Raw genomic sequence first — 23,306 nt, 5'->3', positions numbered from 1 at the left:
TTTCTGGAGAAATATAAAAACCACCTTGTCTCCATGAAGCTACAACCCAGTGAGAGTAATGACAGACTTCATTCACAAAGCAAACGGGGAAATGTTACAAGCAGCTTCTGATCATAGTAATTACATCCTCTCATCCTCTGCTTTTAGTGTCTCACCAACATCATTTGTAGTAAAGTGGCACCGTTTTCCCTGTTTAATGGCAAAGAAGGGCGACATCTAGTCAGAAGCTCTGGTGATTAAAGAGGACACCTCAACACACACACACACACACACACACACACACACACACACACACACACACACACACACACACACACACACCCACACACACACACAGCTATGGATCACTCAAAACTCTGTTTTCTACTTACAAAATACAATAAAACTAAAGTGAGAGGGCTGGACAATATGGCTGAAAAACAAGTCACGATTTAAACGTGTACTACTGTTCAATATTGATTATCGATTAGTTTTGTGTTTTAAATATTTGAAATAAACTGGTGGCATGACCTTTTGTGTTTTAATAAGTTTTCTTGTTTCTTTTTAAGCAGTTATGCGGCACAGCGGGGAAACATGAAACTGCTGCTGCGCCAGCTACTCACCAGGTTGTTGCTAGGTAACCAAAGAGTGTATGAGTTAGTTTTATTCCACTAGCATTAATTAGCTTCCCATAAGAAGTTGAACAGCTAACAACTTTCTCTGCCTACGTCTCCCAGAATGCCGTGCGGTTCTTAATCAGAGTTCAGTGAATAGTCTATTAGATGTAATATTTATTGATATCGATCACATTGTGACATATATTATTGATTTATTGTCCAGTCCAACACAGCGGTGTAACATGAAGACTTTGACATGATTAAATCTCTGTGTTGTTTTAAATCCTTTATTTATGTGGAGATCACAGGAAAATCTGCAGTGATAGTTTTTTCTTTTTGTTTTTCACAATCAGTCTTTCTATTTACTTATAAACTGTGATGTTTTCTTTGAATTTTAAATTCAGACTGTAAAATGACACATTTAAGAAAATTTTTCAGTACTTGTTTGAATTCCCATCTTTGAAAATTAACCAATATTATGACATTTTATTTTGTGTGACCGTAACATTCTCATACTTTCTCATATTATAATGTTTTAAACAGGAGTCAGAAAACAAGAACATGTAATGTATTTTTAACATAGCTTAACGTTTACCTCTTGTCTTCAAATATGTGCTTTGTAATATTGTGGACATTGAGTGTCTGACTGAAACACACATTAATGTGTTAAACTATAAGTTATGTTGTTCTTATTCTTCTTATTATTCTTGTACACTAAACAACGAGAAAAAACAAGAAGCAAAAATCCATATCTACAGCTCTGTAACAGATGAAGAGCCCACTGCACTGAACCCCATTAAAAACCTCCTGGTTATTCCTCCAAATGTTGGTTTCTGAACTCTTCCCGAGTTAAAACATGAACATTGTTGTTTCTAAATTAACATTAACTTGTTTTCTTTGATTTTTTTAAGATTATATAAGCAATGCATCTTTTACCTTATTTTGACCATTTCTCATAAATAAATACTAAACTTTTGCTTGTAATTTCAGAGAAATGTTGTCATTAGATCATAGAATAAAAGAACAATGTTCGATTTACTCAGACATTTTTTTCCAGAGCTTTATATTCATCGTATTGAAGGATTGCATTTGACTTTTATTTTACTGTTTTCTCCTGGAAGACCAAACTTAAATTTTTACCAGAGGAAATTCCTATTGCCATTCAAATTTTACCAAAAAAGGCAAAAAGAATTAAAGAAGAATAACCCAAATTCAGAATGATTTCAGGTTTCCAGCTTTAAATTGATCAAATCCACATGAATAGAGAAAACAAATTGCATGAGGAGAACCGAAAGAAGTCTGCTCTGATTTTTGTTTTAGTTTATGTTCTCTGTTTACATGAACCTGAGAGATGAGCAGAGATTCATTCTCACTGGTTGATTTTAGGCTCTAACCTTTTAGTGATTTAATTCTAAAGCAGACTAAGCGAGAGCTGAAGAAATGACAGTTTGAGGTCGCTGCGCAGTGACACGATTGTTCGTTAAACAGCTGAGCATGCAACCAAACATCTGCAGTCTTGTCTGCATGAGCCTTATGTGAACCTCGACTTGCTAATTTACTTTCACAAAAAGTTTATTTTTGAACTAAGATGGGTACGTTCAGCGCAAAAAAGCAGATTAGTTCTTCACGTGTGCTTCTTTTATACTTTTACTACCTAATCTAATGCAAGAATGTTTTATCTATGTCACCGTTATGGGGATTAATTTTTCTTCAGTGTTTTGTCTCTATAATTTATAAATATTTGTACTTTTGGCTTAGTAGTTTTTATTTAAATTCTTAATGCCTAAAAATCCTTGGTAACTTTTAAATGTTTCTCCTCAACGCTGCAGATGTTTCGTTCCACCTTTTGGTCTTTATTCTATTTTTAACCAAATTCTGTGAGCTTGTTTTCTGCCCTGTTGCTGTTTTATTTGGTGAGTTGACCCAGTTTCTCCAGTTGGATTGTTCAAAGTCTTTTCCATATGGTGTCTGAAGCAATATGTGGAGTTTACTCCTTTATAAAGTGTGTAGGACCAATCCGGGGCTGCTTCTGTCGCTGTGCTGTGAAAAATATCTGCTCCCTGATGGAAACTGTCGTTTTTTGTGGGTTTATATCAGATGTACCAACATGTCAACACCAGATACTTCATCATTCCTACACTAATGCTAAAAATGCTACTAACATTTAGCATTATTTGTAATTAGTTTACATTGCACCAGTGTTACAGGAGTAGCAAACATTAAAAAATATTTATTTGGGTTCTGAGATGCAGGATGTGCCATATTTTAACCTTTACAGGCTGAAAGATGTTGCTGTTGACACAGTTTTACAAGCTAACTTTGCGCTACCTGAAAAACTCCAACGGTTTCTGAGAGGGGAGACGTTGCGCTTTCCAACCGATATCGGGTTATTATGGTAATTTTACTCTCATCGTTGCAGGGAGCATGTTTTTCTTCAGTTTATCTTCTTCAGTGATGAAACCCTTTTTTAATAGATAGTAAATCACGAAAATAACTTGCTACATATTGAAAGTTCGGGCTGTTATGGAAAAATTAGCAAAAATATTTACTCAAAGGACATTTACAGAACTTTGTACAATTAAAATAAGCAAAAATATCCAGGTAGAGATTTGAAACTTAGGACTTAAAGGGTTTTAACTATTAGAAAGTAAAATCACCTGATAAATACTGAATTTAGTAAACAAGTCAATAAGTTTTAATATCTTGTGTTTCCCCAACAGTGAAAGCAGCCAACAGCCTGAAGAGATTAACCTGTTATATATACCGACAACAAGAAATAACAGAAATTGTTTTCCCGTGTGTGATAGCATTGTTTGTCTTATTCAATTATATCTCATGATAGCTTTTTGCTCTTGGGGGCCCTCTGGTGGTGTGGAGGCGGCTCTGGCAGGAACAACAATACAGGCAATGGGCCTTTTTGCAAAATTGCAGACATATTTTTACAGTTTGAAGTGAGGAAGGTCAAAATTTGAACATTGAGATTAATGTTAAAATTTTTATGCCAATTTCAAAATATAAAATTTTTGTTTGTTTTGGTTGCAGCTGTTTATATGAGCATGGTATGTTCTGGGTCTTTCTCCTGCTGCAAACGCAAAGGAAAGCTGTTGCTTGGATATTTTTTTCTGTCAGGGTTTGACTTCCAGAAAGCAGAATTGATGGTTTTATCATTTCTGCATCGTCCGGGCCCTGAAGCAGCTCAGCCGCCCCTCTGCCATGTTTGACTGATGCTGTGATGTATGATGATATTTTTCGGTGGACACAAAATGTTTCACTTAGTCTGAGCCATCCACTGAACATTTTCACAAAGACTTAATGTGTTTTGTTTCGTTTTTTGGTTCCAGTTTGCAACATGTTGGAACCAAAAATTCCCAAAAGTGCTGTCTTATTGTTCAACCATGAACTCTTGAGATTTAACTGAGTCACGGTTAAATGTTTAGATGTTGGTCTGGATTCTTTGGATTCTTTCTGGGTGGCTTGTTGATGCACATTTTGAGTAATTTTGTAACATTAGCGACAATTTCTATTCATTTTCATCTAGTCTGGGTTTCTTTCCTGCTGCTCTGTCATTTGTTTGACTTCTTTGTGGTATTTTATGTTAAAAACTGGATAAATCACAGAGCATTACTGAAACGCCACTCTTCAACTTCTCCATTTTCTCCTTCTTCAATGCAATTGGTGGATCAGACGTGTCAATCCTTTTATTCAGGTGTAGTTTTAATTTTTCTGCCCATTGTTTTTTCTTTTGTATTTTTCAAAAACAAAGTACTTTATGATTATCTTTTTGGCATTAGGAACCATGTTAGAATTAGACCAGTGTAAAAAACAAACCAAAAATCTCCAATATCTAAGTATATAGAGCAAACGTAAATTATTTAAAAGACAGTTATCAGTTGTTTAATCTTTTATCTGTTTTTTTAAAAAGGTCAAAAGTCATTTCATTCCTGAGGAGTTAACATTGTGTGTTGCATTAGGAGGTAAATATATCATAATTGGTGCTCAGATACCAAAGTTTTGGTCAAAATTTAAAATGTTTAATTACTTTTGTTTTAACTTATAGACATCAATATGCTTTGGAAGCAAAATTAATCATTTTCTGTAATTGAGAAGCCATTTTATAAAAACTCTGCTATGTAATTTAGTTATAATCTCATTATTATGTTATTCCTGCTGTTAACGTCCCTATAAAGGAAGCAGTTGCTGCATTGACCCTGAATTTCAGATTTTTAGATTGAATTTTGGATAGAAAAACTTTCCATTGTAGCTTGATGAACAAAATCTGCTTCCCAGAAACATCTGGTTTCAGCAGCTGCTCTGCTAGTTGAGGTAACATTGATCTTTATAATGTCTGCTGGCAGAATGCTGATGCATTGTAATCCTGAAGCATTGGACTGAAAAATGAGGTGCATATTAGCACTAAATCTATTTATAGAATGTTTTCAAAGAATAGGAATGAAGCGAACAAATAAATAAATCCTTTTTGGCATCAGTGGCCTTTTAGTTTTTATGTTTAATTCCAAAATTAAGAAATGCCATCTTATGAAAGTAAACCAGTCTGTGTTGTCTGAAGAAACAAGTCAACACCGTTTACAAGTTAACATTTCTTCCTTTAGTTTCTTCCTATCAGCTGTAAATGAAGTTACTAAATGAATTTCACACACTGAACAAACCGCAGGTCTGCCACACATAAACTGGGTTTAATACCTGACATAATTAGCCATAAAGTTAAAGTGTGTCCCAATTAGCTGAGGGCTGGAGTGAAACTTGGTGGTACACGGCGGCGACTCCCCCCTCATTAACCTTTAGAAAACGACCCGACATGCGCGCATGCACCGATTTGGACATGGAGGAAAAAGGTGCATGTGGCGACGCGTCAACGCATCGTCTGACGCACGAAGGGGTTTGGCCTCATTACTGCCAACCATCAGAATATAATGATGATCTGAACAGCGCCACTGTTTGGGCTTAATGTCGCACAGAACAGCAAACAGGGTGTAAATATTTTATATTTTTATATTAGCAGTTTTTTTGTCTCAAATTAAAAACATTAAATTTAAAAACGCAGCATATATTTGGACAGAGGTGGATTTTACAGTAATTGAAATTGGAGAGTAAAATAAAGAGGTCAGGTGTAGAAGAAACAAAGTTTTAGGAAGGAGATTAGGACCACTGAAATAATTCTGACACTAATCTCAGAATTCTGATTTTAATCTAAGAATTCTGACTTTAATTTTGAAATTCTGACTTTTTAAAATCAAAATGTTGTCTTTCAAAAGACAACATTTTGTCTCTAGAATTAAATTATGACTTCTGGCTCAAAATTCTGATTTTAATCCCTGGATTCTGATTCTAATTTCAGAATTCTGATTTTAATCTAAGAATTCTGACTTTAATTTTGAAATTCTGACTTTTTAAAATCAAAATGTTGTCTTTCAATAGACAACATTTTGTCTTTAGAATTAAATTATGACTTTTAGCTCAAAATTCTGATTTTAATCCCTGAATTCTGATTCTAATTTCAGAATTCTCACTTCAATCTACGAATTCTGACTTTTTAAAATCAAAATTCTGACTTTAACCTCATAATTCAGATTTTAACTTCAGAATTCTGATATTAATCTAAGAATTCTGAGCTTTTTTCCTCTAAATTCTGATTTTAATATTAAAATTTGGACTTTTTAAAATCAAAATTCTGACTTTTAGCTCAAAATTCTAACTTATATCAATATTTTGGCTTTTTAAAATCAAAATGCTGTCTTTAATCGCAGACTTCTGATTTTTATTCTCAGATTTCTGACCTTAATTTTCTGAGATCAGAAGTTTTTTTAAGAGAACAAAATCAGACCTTTTTTTCAGTGTCCCTGGTTATATTCTGTAGGAGTTTCTGCTTTGGGAAACCTTAGAGGATTTAACAGTGATGTTATCAGACTTGCCTGCTTCAGGGATCTGGGTTACTGCTTTGGTCTTCACAGCATTTTATGTCTCATTGAAAACCTAAACAAGCTTCCCACGTAATTAAAGTTAAAGATGTAAAGCTTCACACAGGTTGAGAAAAGAGTCCATGAACATAAAGAGGAGAAATAAATCCAAATCAAACAGGGAGCCATTAATATGTATGAAGTCAGTTCTCTCTGTACTGCAGATTATCATCCTGCCTCTGTAGGGAGTGTGACAAGAGCTGGAAACGCATCAAGCTAGTTTGATTTTCACATCAACGCAGATCTGTATCAGTGGAACTTGGAGCGGCTATAAATAGTCTCAGTGGGAGAAAATGCAACCCTACATTATTTTGAATCAAGTCAACAAAACTTCTGGCATCTTGTCTGATCTTTTAGGAGTTTCTACGCTGCAGATATTTTCTACTAGAAATCCTTGCCAATTTCTCTGTGACCCCATTCAGCTCCTGAATATTTTAAAGGTGACCTACTATGCTTCCTTGAACAGGTTTGGGTGCATCTGAGGCGAGGTTTCTCCCAGGAAACTTGCTAAGCCTGGTGGTTATTCACCCAGCAGTCCATCGTGTTTTTGAGTTAAAAAATGTTTAAAGTTGACAGGAAATTTTAAAATATCACTTAATAATGATGTGTTATTGAAAGATTGGAAGATAAACATCTGAAGACCAACCATAAAGTCTTAAAAAATGCAAACATTTTAAAAAGACTTAGATAAGGAAGCAATGCTTAGCCTGGTGGGGGTACAGATAAAGCCTGGTGGCCCGCCAGGCTTATAATACGCTGGGGGAAGCCCTGCTGAGGACGACACAAAACATTTTGAAAACTGCATTTTGTAGCCAGTAAAGCGAAATGCAGAGACTAAAACTGACTCCAGTTACTTACAGATTCATTCACCAGATTTTAAAAATGATTACAAAAACCTGTTACATAAAAAATAAACCTTAAACAATAACCATTTAGCATTTTTTGTAAGGTGACACTTAGGAATTTTCATGATGGAAACAGCCTCTAAGATCAACTCAATCTGCAGTGAAATCTTCCCTCTTTTATTCCCGCAGCTCTCTACCAAAAATACTTTCGGGACAGCAGACGTAAAATCCTCCTTTTATCTTTCTTTCCGTCTTTTATTCTTGTAAAATGGCATTGTATTGAACACAATAAGATTCACTCGCCTTCCTTCTGTCTTTGTTACCCTCCTAATCACCATTGTACAGCAGACAATGCAGCAGCTGTCTCTGCTACACACAGAAGGAGCGACCGACTGTCAGCCCTTAAACCAACACACACCGCCTGACAATGACATTTCATTTAGGGACCGAGTGTGTTTGTTGATGGGCTGCTACCACTCCAACTCTTTCTAACTCTGTGAAAGGAGCTCTTATGTTCTTTTTTATCATTATTTAGCTCTGTGCGCTGAAAGCGGGGACATGTATCTGTTGCCTCCTGCTGCTCGCTCACAGAGAAGCGTGACACATTTTGCTCAGAGCTGCAGTCAGTCTTATCACACCAGGTTTTTCTTTCTCTCCTCATAATGAAACCAGGTAAAGAGACTCTGCGTGCTATTTTGGTCAGAGCATACTAACAAAATAAAACATGCATATAAAACAACTGCTTTGAAGAACTACTGAGGGAGGAAAAGTTTGGGAACTGTTTTTTTCTTGCACACCGCTCTAAAATAATTTAATAAATCTCCTGAAAAAGGAGCGACGGCAGCGTACAATTAATCCTGACATTTAAAGCATGCAACCAAAACTGCTTGATGCAGAGAGTTTTTGCTTTTTAATGACATTAGAGGGGGGTGGCGAGTTGATGGAATGGCATTGATTAACTCATTCATACCTGATGCAACGTGAATGGATTCATTTTTCAGACCTGGAGCTAAATTATGTGCTTTGTCCTTGGCAGCCATAGGTTTTTATATGCTGGTATAAAAATGGTTTAAACTTCACGTTGGAAGTCAGAAAGTTGTCCCAACAGTAAAAGATGCAGTTCTGGACATATTAAAGTCACCAGGAAACCTTTTTGAAACTCATTTTGTGATTTATGTTACGTTTACATCAAACGTGTTACAATGCTTCTAATTTGAAGCGTGTGCACTTGGAAGCCAGACGCGTCAAAATCGCTCCAGACGGGATAGTTGAGAGGAGAATCCTTGGCGTACGTGTGCTTTAAACTTAACCGACTTTCCAACTTCCTCATTGAGACTCTTCCAAGGAAAGTCCTTTCTGTTCTCTGTAGTCACTTGATTGGTCGTAGATTATAGGAAAATATCTGAAAATGAGTCACTACGCCTCATAGCAGAGTCTCTCTGACGCTCAAATTTTCAAACTCCGGCGTTGGAAAATGTGTAGTAATGCACCCTCGACGCGTCTCCACATAATCTTTGAATGTAATCCAGACAGGAACGAACGGCTAACTTATCTGAGTAAGAAGAAGAAACTACACTCTGTAAATAACTAGGCTATAAATATGAGCCTGTTCTCCTCCTCGCCTGTGGGGGCGCTGCACCAAGAACTACTGATGGAAACGGCACAAACACCTCTGAAGAAGACATGAGTGCAACTTCTCATCTTGCACTGATGATAAGAGTGCAAGATCAATTCATTAGACTGAATTGATCTGCCCTTATGGAGTGCTGTTAGTTTTTAGTGGTAGTACAATTTCTCTTTTGTCTTTGATAAAAGAGCACAAGCCATTTCTTCTGCAAGCCCGTTAGTTTTGGCCGTATTTACCCAGAATGCCCTGCGCTTCCTGCTTTTAGAGCGGTCTCCAGTTCGCCAGGCTTTTACATCTTCATTCAAACTGCACTAAAGGTAACTTTAATCAAACCAAGATCTAGGTTTGTTGGTGGACCAGAGTTCGCTTTTTTGTCCGCATCAGCGTTCATATCCCTCAAAACGAACTGGACTTTGTAGGAAAACAAACTAGAGTTTAATTAAAGTGAATTAAACCAGGCTGGTGTGAATGCACCCTGAAAGCCAATTACATCAAAGTGGTTATTAGTATTTAGTAGAGATGCACTGATCCACTCTTTTCATGTCAGAGATCAATACAGATATCTGAACCGATCCGATACAGAATAGCATCGCTTAGTTGACTCAAAACATCTCCTTTTTTAAAACACAGACATAAATGCACCAAATAATACATTTATTTGATAACTCTGCACCAGTTCAGCTCATTTAAATAGACCAGTAGTGTCAGACGTTTGGTCAAACAACTTCCATTTGTTCAGTCAGTGCAATTAGGAGTGAAACAGCCAATGTAAGATTAATAATCAACTGAAAATGACAAAAACAATTGGTTGACTATGTTGGTCAAATTCATATTAACCTTCTTTCAAATGGCTCAGAGTAAATATAATGTAAAATACATAATAAAGCACAAAGTCTAGAATTAGACTGAATTGATCTGTCCTTATGGATTGGGCATCAATACTGGATTTTTATCAATATTGGGACCAATACAGATATTAATACCGGATGGGTGCATCTCTAGTAGTTTATAGTTTGGTGTGTTTTGTATTTTAAAGGAAAAACCTTTTTTCTGGGTTCTAAGTTATTTTTCAGAGCGGTTGCTCAAAGATTTAAGTTCACTCTTTCTGGTGTTTTTGTATTTTTCTGATGGCGGATCTCTGCATGGCCTGAGAGGAGTTATAAAGTAAAGCCGTGAATAAAGAAAATGTCAGAGCTGGTCCTCTTCTGCACACAGATGAACGGATTAAATCTCAGTGCAGTGTGCAAACAATGGTTCCACACAATGTGCATTTAACAATCGCATTTGGCCTTCCACTGTTCAGGCTGCTCTGCTGCGCCTGTGTTGCAGGGATTTGGTTTATATCAACACAAACATAAAGGCGGCAGAGGAAAATTTATTTTTGAAGATAAACATTAATTTTAAACTGCGCTTTAACTTTGAAAAGGTGCTGCATATTCATGTCTGATCCAAACATTTAATTGCTCTCGTGCTTAAAGATCTTAAACGGGATTTTTATTTTTTAAGTTTGTCATGTAGGTACAGACAGGAAATAAAGAATAATAATAAAAAAAAGTCATCATAGTTGGGAGGAACAGTGGAAGAACTTTTGACTGTGGTGAATAAATATTCACCACAGTTTGTAAATCTATAAATTTACAAATTATAGATTTGTAAATTTTATTTATAGATTTACAAATCTATAAATAAAAAAATATTACTTTTCTTACAAAACAATGTTAATGATGCACTGTTATTCTAAATTCACTCTTTTGATGTTTCTGTACTTCTATTTGGATATATCCTGCTTCTAGAAAAAAATAACACCCAGTCACTTTTTGGGATAAATAAATGTAAATTTGCCTGTTTCAAAAACTTCACAATTTGTTACCTAGCAACCCCTCACCTGGACACCCAGATGGAGCTCCACCCTTTCATTCAGGACGCTAAACTGGCAGCGGCTGGAGGAGGAAAGCATTTTATCAGCTGCAACACAGATCTTGTGTCCATGCATTTTCTCCCAGTCAGGAAGGACAGAGCTGCGTGGATTAATTTTAGTTTTGCTTTCAGCTTCCGGTGGTGTTTCCAAAGAAAGTTGTAGTTTGCGCAGATCAGTTTAGGAAGGATTCCTGTGAAAACTACCAACACTACAGGCAGGATTTACCAAAATACTTGGACTGAAGGGAGGTTCTGTTTCTACTGTTGGTCACTTATCTGCAGACGATGACGACGTAAGTAAATAAGTAAATAAATATGTGTTGTGTTTTGTATTGTTGATCTGCAGGAAGGTGATTCGTCAGTTAGCATAAGCTAACGCTGTGCTAAATGACGCATTTGCTAGTCTGTGTCTCACGTTACGTTACCTACACAATATCTGCGCATTTATTGTCGGAATTGTTTTAAATTGCATCGTTTTTATGCAGCTTCGCGATGATAGCATTGATTGTGAAAACATGTCTGAATATTACCGACATTAGCAGATTTTTTGTTTGGTGTTGAGATAAGTGCTTCTCGTCCAACCTCGTAAATATAAATAAAAATGGTCGCAATTGTAGTTTTTGTGCTTGATTATTGTGCTTTTGTGTCAGCTTTGGGGTCAAAGATGTCAGGTTTTATCACTGCGTTTCTCTGAAGTCCTTTTTATGTGCCGAGGTGCTCATGTAAAGCCGAGTTAGCGGCAACTCATTTGCATAAAACGGTGCATTTCTTAATTAGTTCAAAACAAGCAGAACTGTTTTGAGATCGGGTGAAATCTCAATATCTGCAGTGAATTTGCTTATTAAACGTAATGAGCATGTTTTGTAAGCCCGCTTGTTAAAGGACGGATAATATTGGACCTTTAAGGGCGACACCAAGCATTTGTGTTTTCATAACCAGGGTTTTTTAATGATAATTATGTCTGAAAATCCAACTTTGATGCATCTAAGTAAGGTATCTTTTACTTTAATAATGAATATAAAGTGTTTGGAAAGAAAGTGAATCAAATCCTGTTTTTATAACTAGCAATAAATTAGTTTAATTAAATCCAAAAGAATTTGAAAAGCATACATATCTTTATGTTAAAACAGTAAATGTGCAAAATTATTTCATATTTTTGATCTACACTGAACAATATCCATTATTGACACATTTACTTGCCAGATTTTTTTTATTTACTTTTTGATAACTTTTGATTCTACAGACTTTTATCCATGTCTATTTGTCCATGACTTTAGATCAAGAAAATGATCTTACAATGTGTTAAGTCCATTGATCCTTAACTGCGCTAAGGTTCAAGTTACACGAATCTAAAGCATCTGTAATTGCTTTTTCTACAATTATCTTTCATAATGGAGCAAACACTTGCTTCTGTGTTTAAATCTCTGTTTATAAAGTGTCTAATGCAGCATTACATGCGATTCAGTCAGATCACCCAACGTACCCGCTGTGACTCGTGTCACGAATCAGATGTTTCAAAGCCTCTCTGTGCCTCCCAAGTGTTTGCAACCGACAGGCTGCATGTGAAGCTAATGGCAGAGACTCGGCCGTGAGATTTTTACTTGGGATGACTGCTGGCGTCACAGGACTCCAGTACACAACAGTTTTCACTGCTTATTAGTGTCAAAGAAGAAGAGATGAGAGAAGAGGAGCGAGTTTCGACAGACAGGTGAGAAGGAGAGGGTGCAAAACAAAGTGCAGAGATGAGTCGCTCCAAAATAGTAAAGTGAGTAGTTTTTATTTCCCTTGCTCTCTGTGATTCCTCTTTTCGGTGTTGATAATACCAGCATCTTTTTCTTTTGAGCACATGCTATTTTTATGTAGCCCATAAATGGCGGAGAGAATAATGAAAGATAGCAAAATTTAAAATAGGGATGCAACGTTAACCCCATAATTTTAATTGATTAAATAGATTTCAAGAAATTTTAATTGAATTTTATTTCTTGCATTCAAAGATTCCAGCTGGGACTTTTGTGTTCACACGTTTCTGTTTCGCCCGTAAATGACAAAGTGACGCACAATTGACATCCGCAAACGGTGATAAACGACACTGCCGCTTGTCTTGATCCACTGGGGTTCATCCAAAAAATGATCTTAGATGTCGCCGGAAAAGATTATTGTCGTGTTCAGGTCGTGCTAAAGGAGGTAGCCTTTCAACAAAGCCTAAAATAGCATCTCAATGCTAAACATGTAGCAGCAGCGCAGACCTCCCCAATGCTAACATTAGCGTCCACAGTCCATGTTTCCAAAGATGTTTTTTTTTCTTATCCCATCTGCTTCACTCTTTCTAAGTTTCTACTGCTTGGTCATAATTGCTACAGGTAATTGATGACGGACTGAAGTTTATTAGCCATGTTAGCTGATATTTAGGATGTGAGATGAGGCCTGCAAGCTGAGAAATTCACTTAATTTCATAGCTCATTAACCTAATGCTGGCTGTGTTCTCCGTGTTTCTAGCCTCTGACTCGGATAATGATTTAATTTGTGCCCTTTGTAAAGATAACCAGATCCACAATGTGAGATATAATATCCAGAATAAAGGAAAAAGAAGAAATTGTGGCTTTTTAAACAACTTTTTATTGTAGCATAGCTGTGGAGGTTTTACACTGTCTGCATTTTTAGCTTCATCCTGGAATTAATCTCTCATGGTGTTTGACTCAATTTCTGGCCTGCTTCGAGTTTTAACATGCCTAATTAGAGGTTTTAAACATGATCCATATATGTAACAATAAAATGGTAAAAAGTCCTAAATTAAACCTTTTGGAACTTGATCTAAGTATTAGTTTGGTACAACATTAAGAAAATGTATATGTGCATTGATGGATAATAATCCAGCATTCAGTAGTTTCTCCTGTTGCACTTATTCCTCATGCTTCCACACACAGCAGTTACCTAAAGTGCAAGGCTAAAGCTAGCATCTCCGTTTATAACATATTTCAGTTTAGTTCTGGTTAGTTGTATGTGGACAAATTTTGAAATTGCATTTTCTGTTTCATAACCTTAAGGCTTTACATGGTTGGTGCAGCTTTTCTTAGAACACCATGCTTTTTAAAAATGTGTTCAGTTTCTGCACAGCTTTCACTCATGGAAGGAAATTTATTATGTAAAATTTACATTTTGCACATTTTATTCTTCAATTTGTGTTTCAGCTGCTTCTAAAAACAGTCAAAGTGTTTAAAAAAACAACCAGATATTTTCCATTTTCCATCTCATAAACATATTCTAACCTGTTGACGGAAGCAGAACTGGTCACCTTTTAGGTGTTCTCAACATTTTCTTTTGGCATTATGAAAAAGAGCTATAAACGGAAGTTCCTCATCACCTTCAGGATTGCAGCAATTATAGGTATTTGGCAAATATTAGCAACTTTCCAGCATCAGGTGTGTGAGAAACGCTGACTGCAAGTCTGGGAGAGGCGAGCTCCCTCGATCACATTTAAATGTTAAGCGATGCATTTGCACACACACACACACACACACGCACACACACACACACAGGTGAGGTCCCAAATGTTACTAATAAGCAGCACTGCTGGGGAAGATCCTATTTGTCAAACCCCGGGGCGCCTGCCGCCAGACAGCAAGTAACCTGCTGAGCTCACACTCCTGAAGCAGAGAGACACACAAACACACCCGACCATCTGTTTGTCTGTGGAATGTCACGCAGGTGACGATAGACCTGAGGTTTACAGAAACACGCCGTTATTTACCTGGACTCAACTAGGCTGCTACTGAGAAACAGGTTTTCATCAAACTACATATGCAGTTTAGATATAATGGTGAACATTGCAAACAAGATTTCAGATGGAAACAAGTGCTAGGGCAATGTTTGTACAACCTGAGTTACCTCATTAGCGGCTGATTGCCTCCGTGGCATGCTGCATTGATGCAGCATTGCAAAAGAAAAAACCCAAACAAACAAGTATTTAAAGGGCCCTTTTATGCTTTCTTGATTACATTTTTTACACAAAATCATTTTTAGACGATATTAGTCTGGTCAGTTCTGCCTATTTTGAGCTGTTTTAGGGTGTCCTATCACTTTAAACCCAAATAAAGGCTGCTGGCCACGCCTCCCAACTCAACTTATATCTGCGCAAATGAAAAGGCTGCAAATACATGCACAACTATACAAGCGACATCTTTGAAAAGCATTAGTAGAGCCTGCTACACAACCAGCAAGAATGCAGCAAGTGGTTTCTGGATGGTAAGTCAACAACTAAACACTTGTCTTTTCCAGCAGCCATTGTACAGCGCATGCAGCTTTAAAACCAGCTGACCAAATGTTGTGGGGATCATCTTGGGTTGCTAAGTAACGCTGGGGTTGCTAGGTAACGGGCAGTGCCTGTTAATTTGTGACGTTGCATAGCAGAAGATTTTGAAACGTCTCATTTTCCAGACATCAAAATACATTAACTTATTGGCTTGTTTTTTTGTTTTTTTTAGGCTGTTCTTAGAAGCAGTTGAGAACCAAATTGAAGCACAAAAATGTGGAAAATTGAATTTTGCACAGTAGGTCCGCTTTAGATTATATAATGTATGGAATGTGAAGTTTTCAGGAAGCCAACATTTGTGCCTAAAAACTATTTTGTGGTCGGTTTTATGTAATATTTAAATTTAATTAGAACTTGAAATTTTAGTTTCCTTTTGCTGTAAGTAGTGACTATGAACATGAATAAAAATAAAGAGGAAACATTAAATATAATGAGGTCCCTTTTATTAATTTTTCTATCTTCTAATTTGTCTGCATTTCTTGCAAGAAAGAAAAAGTAGTAACTGGGAAAATATTTATGAGTTTCACCCATGTGGAATAAAAATGTGTCTATTTCTATTACTTTCCTTAACACAATGGAATACACTGAGACTACCATTTTAAGAAGTAGAAAGTGTTGAAGAAAGAAAAATCGTTTTCTCAGAATCCCTCGAGGAATCAGAGTGAATTTAGCACAAGTCGTGTTTTCCTCTCGAATTCTCCAGGCTGCACTTACATCCTCCCATGTTTACCTGCAACCAAAAGTTGAACAGGAATCACATCAGCATCCATTTTTCTATTTTTAATTGTTTCTCCTTTTACATTCTTACACAGCAGCTTTTTATGGCAGGTAGAAATATTGTGCTCACCTGTGCAAAACGCAGCTCTGCTGAATAACAGAGCAGGCCGGGCCTGTGCGCTCCTGCTGTTGTTTGGTAATTAGTCCTAATTGATGAAAACACTGGCATCAGCAATCAGTCATCTCTGACTGCATAATCTGATATAATATGCTGCAGGAAAGGGTAGGCCTCTATTGAATTACATTGTCTATACCCTCATCGAACACACGCACGCACACGCCGTCCTGACATTTAAATATCAGTCTAAGGTTAATGCGTCCCCTGCCAGATGGATAAAATGGCTTTTAACATCATCCTGGTTGGCACACCACGCTCTTACCACATTTGCTATAATTACTATTTAATAAACTAAGTGCTGTTGGAAACGCTGACATAGAATAACAAAAACTGATTTTTTTTTATTGGTTCAGATTCCTTTACTCAAGTTCATTCTTTGTAAAGAATTTATATTTTTTAGTTTCTTGGGGTTTTCAGGTTTTTACTGGTAAAGATGCATTGATTGTAAAACATGCAGCAGAACACAAATAACTTTCTGTAATGGTGGAAACCCATTGATGAAGTTTCATGAGCAACACTCGACCTCTTTCCTCATTTCTTGGTGACACCAGCTGGGTTTCCATTGACCATATAATTTTAGCCAATTTGGAAAAACATTCACGTTTTCTGATAAAAAGTTTTTGTTTAGATTGAGGATCGAAGTTAACTTTTTCACAAAACTGCATTGTAAACACTTTTTTTTTGATCACACGAGTCACATGACCAATAACAAGATGTTTCTACTGACAAAAATGCCAAAGAAGACGACAGGAAGTGGTAGGATGATGATGGCGCACCATCATTTGAACAACCTTATTCACATTTTTTATTTAATGGATGGACCACAATTGCAAAATTGTAATGAAAACTCGCATATTATCCTTGATATTTTTGTGTATTGGCCTCAATTTTCAAAACAATTATTCGACTTTGTCCCATTATGTCATTCCTAATGATGACTGATACCAACTGATCCACAAGTTCACTCACAAATATGCTAAAATATAATTAAAGACAAAATAGAGGGCTTGATTTGATGACATATGGAGCTGACGTTTAGCAGAGATTTAAAATATGGATGTCAGCTGCTTTTGGCATTTAGTGGGATTTTAATGTGACATCACTTCCTGCTCCTATTTTAAATGAAAAGCTCAGGGTGACTTCACATTATATTAATCCAAATATGAATTTCAACATGTTTGTAAATTTGCAAATTAAGCTTAAAATAAGGTCTTTAGCTGTTATTGGAATTGCATGGACTTATGAGAGTGTAGTTCATTATGGGTCTTCAAAAAATTAATGAAAGAAAAGATTTAACATTTATTTAATGTGTTGTATCTGTTTTGTTTTTATATCGTTTAGTTTCCTTTTTTAATCAGTTTGGACAAACGATAATCAGTTCACATCTTTGAAAGTACACCATGTTCTAAATTATTATGCCAGTGATATTTACTTAAATGGTCAATGGAAATGATGGTCAGTATAATTTTCAAGTCATGAATTATTACAGTATAAATCAAATTTTACTGAACAAAGCTCCCCATGAGAACAGTATTTCTTTAAAAAATAAAACACTCAAAATGTTCCAAATTATTTTGCACAGCAGATTTTCTAAACATTTATGGATTATAAAGAACTGCAAACTGTGATTCTTTGAATGTGCAGCATTAAGTGGTCACATGTACTAAAATTTTAAACATCTTAACAGACCGAGTTACATGTTAACATCAGATCCCTTCCTTGATATCACAGCTCAATTCTTGATCCATTGAACTTGTGAGTTTGTGGAAAGTTTCTGCTTGAATTTCTCTGCAGGATGTCAGAAAATCTTCCCAGAGATGCAGTTTTGATATGAACTGCATTCAGATCTTCTGCTTGAGGATGAGGATCCTCAAGGTTCAAAGGTTCTCAGAGAGCAGAGAGATTCTTTCTCTTTCCCATATTGCTTTAAGCCTGTGGCCTGCTTAATAATGTGGAACATCCTTCTTAAGTAGATTTCCTTTAATTGAGCTCACCAGACAAACTAATCAACCAGCTCTCTGACATTAACTATAGTGATTCAAAGAGCCCTGACGCACAATACCATCTATAAATTTAATAGCACAACAAAAAAATTTATCTTTATGACACTTAAATCCAGTTTGCATAATAATTTGGAACACAGTGTAAACATAAAAAAAAAGCCTAGAAGTGCTGTTTAAAGTAATGTACTTCCTCTGTCATAAAATGGCATTGTTTTTGTTAAGGAAGACCAAATTTTTAGTGTTTTTTGGCCATATTTATATTTCTAAATACATTTTCCCAGTTCTCGTGTGGATAAATAATTCCCTTTTTAAGGTTTGTGACCTGAAAGACTTTGCACAGCGGGATCGTTTTCAGAGCGACGATCCTCTGCTGCCAACCATGCTTGCCGGTATGAGATAAGGTTCTCTGCCAGGGAGATTTCTCATTCAATTTTCACAGACTCAAATCATTAGGGTGCTCTGAGGGGGATTTTCTCCTGTAAAGGTATGTGATTATTGTTTCATGATAAAGTCAGCCTTGGTTAGCTTCCTGCTCTGTGAGCCGTTTGGATAAAGTGATTCAAGGAGGTTATTCAGGTACAACGAAGACGAACGTCACTTATTTAAAACTCCAGGGTAAGTTTTTGTGGAGGAGTTTGATTTTAGTCTGCTGCAATACTACTTTCACTGCAAAAAAAACAATCTTACCAAGTATGTTTGGTTTAGTTTCTAGTAGAAATATATTTAAAAACTTGAAATACGACAAAACTAACTGACAAGTAACTTTTCAGCAGTATATAGGAATTTGTTTCATGTAAATAATTCCTTAATGTTGATATAAAAGTACTAGTTATAAGTTAAATAATTTAAAATTCAGCAAATTTAGGTTAGTTTTCTTATTTCAAAAGTACTAAAACCTCTTAGAAACTACATCAAAAATACTTGGTAATATTTTGTTTTTTTTGCAGGTTGCAACCAAAGCATTTGAAATGTTTCAGTAAATTTCACATTTATAGCTTAAAGAAAACTAAAAGAATTATTTAATTTTCTCGTCAACTTTGTGAATAATACTCTCCTTCCTAAATCTCTCAACATAAGATCGGAGAAAACCTGAATGATCACAGACTTGTGAAAATCTGTGACCTGAAGTTTAGACGGATAATAATAGAACAAGAAAGTCAGAGCTGAGCAGGAAAATTGGTCACTTCCTGCATGCGATTCTCCCTTGTAATATCTGTGTGCATTCATGCAGGACATTTAATTCCCAACCCCAGAGCTGCTCACTGTCCCACGGTTTAAAGATGGCTGCCGTGGGCCAACGGTGTATTAATATCATCATTGCTCGTTGCTCTAAATATTGAGATGAGACCAATGCACTGAGGTAATTTATATTAAATCATCCCAGTTCTAATGGCGAGTTCATGCTCACACTTCCATCGAGGCTCAGACAGCGATCAGTGGAAGTGATTCGTTACCTGTAAGTGAAGAGGCAACCCTATAAAAGTAAACGCTCTAGAAAGGTTTTGTTTATTGGAATGGTTTTCAGGAGAAAAGTTACAAAAACAGGACAAATTTGCTATGTTGCATGCAGGATTCTGCAAAAAAACCATAACCGTAAATCTGCTAGATAAAAATAAAATTTTAGATATCGAAAATATTCTACAAAAAAAGTTTCTGGATTTCAAATGTCAAACATTTTCTTTTGATAAAAGTTCTAAAAGATTTTACCACTTTAACCAAAATATTTCTGAGATGTTGGCAGAAATTTACTCCTTTTATTCCATCTAGAGAGGCCCTGATATACAACTAAAAATCCGTTTCAAGTTTTATATCTGCAACAAAAATGAGATTGCTTTATTTTCTTGGGTGTTTTTCAAAGACCAGCCAGTAGCATTACCTTCAGTTTTATTTTGAATATTTTAGATAAAATCTGGTAAAAATGTGTGAGTAGGTGAATTTGTAAATAGGTGAAAGTCCAGTGCAGTATTGTCATTTAATCTGTAAAAATACGTTGCAGTATCTGCAGGAATTGAGCGTTTTTAGAGTTTCTATTAATAACCTCCTTACTGAGGCTTTCTACAACGCTGCAGCTTGGCTTAAATGAAGTCATTGTGATCCCAGGCTCAAATCTACACCAGAATGACTGAAAACGAGGAGCGTGACGGATCAGCGTCTGTCCTGTCACAGTTCACTCCTCAGACTGACTGGGACCTTTCAGATTGATGTCCATAAACGGCGTCTGCAAACCTCAACGAACTGGAGAAACATTTCTCAAGGAAATAAATCAAAATCCCTCTGCGGTGATTTGAGGTCATACAGAGAAGCATTGCTGACGGTTTCTGGTTTAAGGAATACTTTCTTGCTTTTTCAGACCTAACTTTGCATTTTGGGCGAGAGGAGTAACTGTAGAAGGTCATGTTCATTTAAGAACCTGAACAGGACCAAGGCACTTTGTAAGGACAGTTTGATTAAACCTTAAAATAGGAGGCGTTTTTGTGTCATTTTGAAAGCGGTGTGGTGGGTTCATTAACGAACTGCAGCAGCTGCTGTCTCTTTCTTTTTAAATAGAATCAGTGAAGGTTGCACGTCCCCTCCGGTTACTTTAACTCATCTCTCCATTTCTGTCTCTCCAGGTCCGTTTTTCTGTCACTCTCTTGTCTTTTGGGTCACAATTACTTAATCACTCCCACTATATTTGATCTGTAGTGTAGCTGAGAGGAAATCAGCTGCACTAGAGGCACAGATTCATAGCGCTGCTCCATGTTTATTGAAGAGTATTTGCTCTATTGTCCAGTTTATTTCTGTTTTGTCACTGAGGCCGAGTCTTCTCAGATTATGACTGATGGACCCGTCCCTTCCAGCATGTCCAACCTGGACCGAGGACACTCAAGTCTCTGCATATCAAAGTCCAGGAAAAGCGAACAGGAAGTTTCTTATTATTAGTTTATACGGGGTGTCCAAAGTGTCAAAAATAATGCAAATTAGGCCTGTAGATGAAGGAGGCTTTTAATCTGTAATCAGGGTAAAAATGGTTACAAACATAATTTTCATACACAATAAAATGTGAAGTAAAACACAGCGTTCGTCTTTTTATAATCAAGTTTTAACAAAAAGTAAAACAAAGTTTATCCATAGACTTTTACTCAAAACCTGAATCCAAATCAGCTTTTGTTTTCTCTTAAACTTGGTTAAATATAGCAAGTGACATGAATCCTGTTATTTCTGGAAAAATATCGATATAATCAAACTGAAAACTAGATGCCTTTCTTTTAATACAGCAGACCTGAAGTATCTGCTACGGCGTATTACAGCCAAAAGTAGTAAATATCTGACAAAAACTTCAGTCATCGCTGAAATTCTCAACTGACGTCGGAGGTTTCAGGAAAGCAGGAATTGTCACTGAACTGCTAAACAGGAGCGACACTGACTCGATTAATGACGACTTTAACAAGACGGAGCCGGCATGTTGGACGCCGTATTCGCCCAACTGTTTAATTCGAACACTGAAGAAGAAGAATTTGAGGGATTCGTGGATGAGGACTAAATTAATAAAGTGACCTTTACATGTTTATTTTGTGTGTTTACAGCTGAACAAGGTTGGTCATATTGTGAATATGGACATTAACGTTTGAACAACGTTGAGTTATTGATATGTTGTTATTGCTTTGCACTCTTTATTGTGTTACCATATTGTGATTGCACTAACGTTTGATTTACCGTAACAGCATCAGACTGTTTTTTACGTGTTTATTGAATCGAGGAAAAGTTCCCCTCCACTATGTGATATAAATGTTGCTCTACGTGTTACCATGTCACTGACTTTACCTCGGGGAAAATAATAAAACAGAGTTGTCAGAACGCTGATTTGTAATCTATTAATAAAGTTTGACTGACCTATCTGACTGTTTTTTTGACGTTCCCTTTAGCAGCTCCATTTAATGGATGCACAACGTAACCCAGCGTCTACTGTATGCGCCTTATAGAGCGGAAAATACAGTAGGTTTTCCATTCAGGGATTTTCATCATAAACATGAATTCATCTGAAAACTGAATACTTTTTTTAAAAAAAGCACCTAAATGTTGATGAATCAGCATATTTTCTGTTTTTAAACACTGTAAAACATTCCCTTACGCATGAAACTCGGCAAATCATTCAATCTGCTCTCAACAAGATTAGTAAAGTCTTCATAAAAATCTTAATCTTGTGTCTGAAATCTGCCAGAACTGAGCTTTCAGCTGTTATGGGACGTTTTACACGATGAAGCATAACTTGTTGACTTAATTTAATCATAAGACCATCTGTTCCATTTTGTGTGGAGCTGTGAAAAGATAAAACTATAAAGTGCTAATTGCTGTGGGTCTTAATGCACCAGTAAACCATCAGATGTTTTTGTAGTTGGCCTGGAGTCTGCTTTGTCTCCACTCTCGTCTTTCTCCTGAAGATCATGACACCTTTAGTAATTATTTGTTGTGTTTCCCACAGTTCCAGCTGTTTTAAGGTTTTATTGCTCCAACTGTAGATATCGGAACGTTTTGGGGGATTTTTCTCAAACCGATAGTAAATCATTTTACTTGAATTCAATGCTCTCTTGTTTTCCTCATTTTGCAGAGTGACTAAAAGGACCGTGTAGCTGCGTTTCCATTGACCATTTCATTCTGTAAATTGGAACTACAATAAAAAGTCCTTTTATCAAAAGACGGCAAATTTGAAAACAATTGAGGTGGTTAGTTTTGCGAAATTATTGTAATAAAACACTTTTTTTGCTTATCACAAGTCATGTCATCAACAACCCGATGTTACTACTGGCGAAACGCCAAAGAAGACGACAGGAAGTGGTAGGAGGATGTTTTTTAATGATCTATTGCGTTAAACTTATTCACGTGTGATTATAATTGCATTTCGTATTTAATGGAAACACCACATTTACAAAATTGTGTTTTTTCTTTCAATATTAGCAGAATATCAACTAAATTTTGCGCACATCTGTAATAGAAACACTGTTTGTGTCGTCTCATATTTATACCTCAAAGATATAATAAGATATCTTGTATTTAGATTCATTTTATAATCTTACAATCATATTTATTTTATAAGAATTGTTAAAGTTGTCTAAAAGAGTTGCACAGCTTATAGACAATTATTTTTGTTCTGGAAATTCT

At 36.2% G+C, this 23,306-nt stretch overlaps 1 protein-coding gene across 5 annotated transcripts in view; it reads left to right on the top strand.

Moving 5' to 3' along the window:
• Positions 1-23,306, top strand: part of LOC122825094 (exostosin-1) — a 215,388-nt gene that overhangs the window by 57,245 nt on the left and 134,837 nt on the right. The gene's annotated exons all lie outside the window — the stretch shown is intronic.

This window comes from Gambusia affinis, linkage group LG22 (assembly GCF_019740435.1).
Source record: "Gambusia affinis linkage group LG22, SWU_Gaff_1.0, whole genome shotgun sequence".
NCBI lineage: Eukaryota > Metazoa > Chordata > Actinopteri > Cyprinodontiformes > Poeciliidae > Gambusia > Gambusia affinis.
Note: the sequence above shows the minus strand (reverse complement) of the source record. Positions and strands in the feature narration are given on the sequence as shown.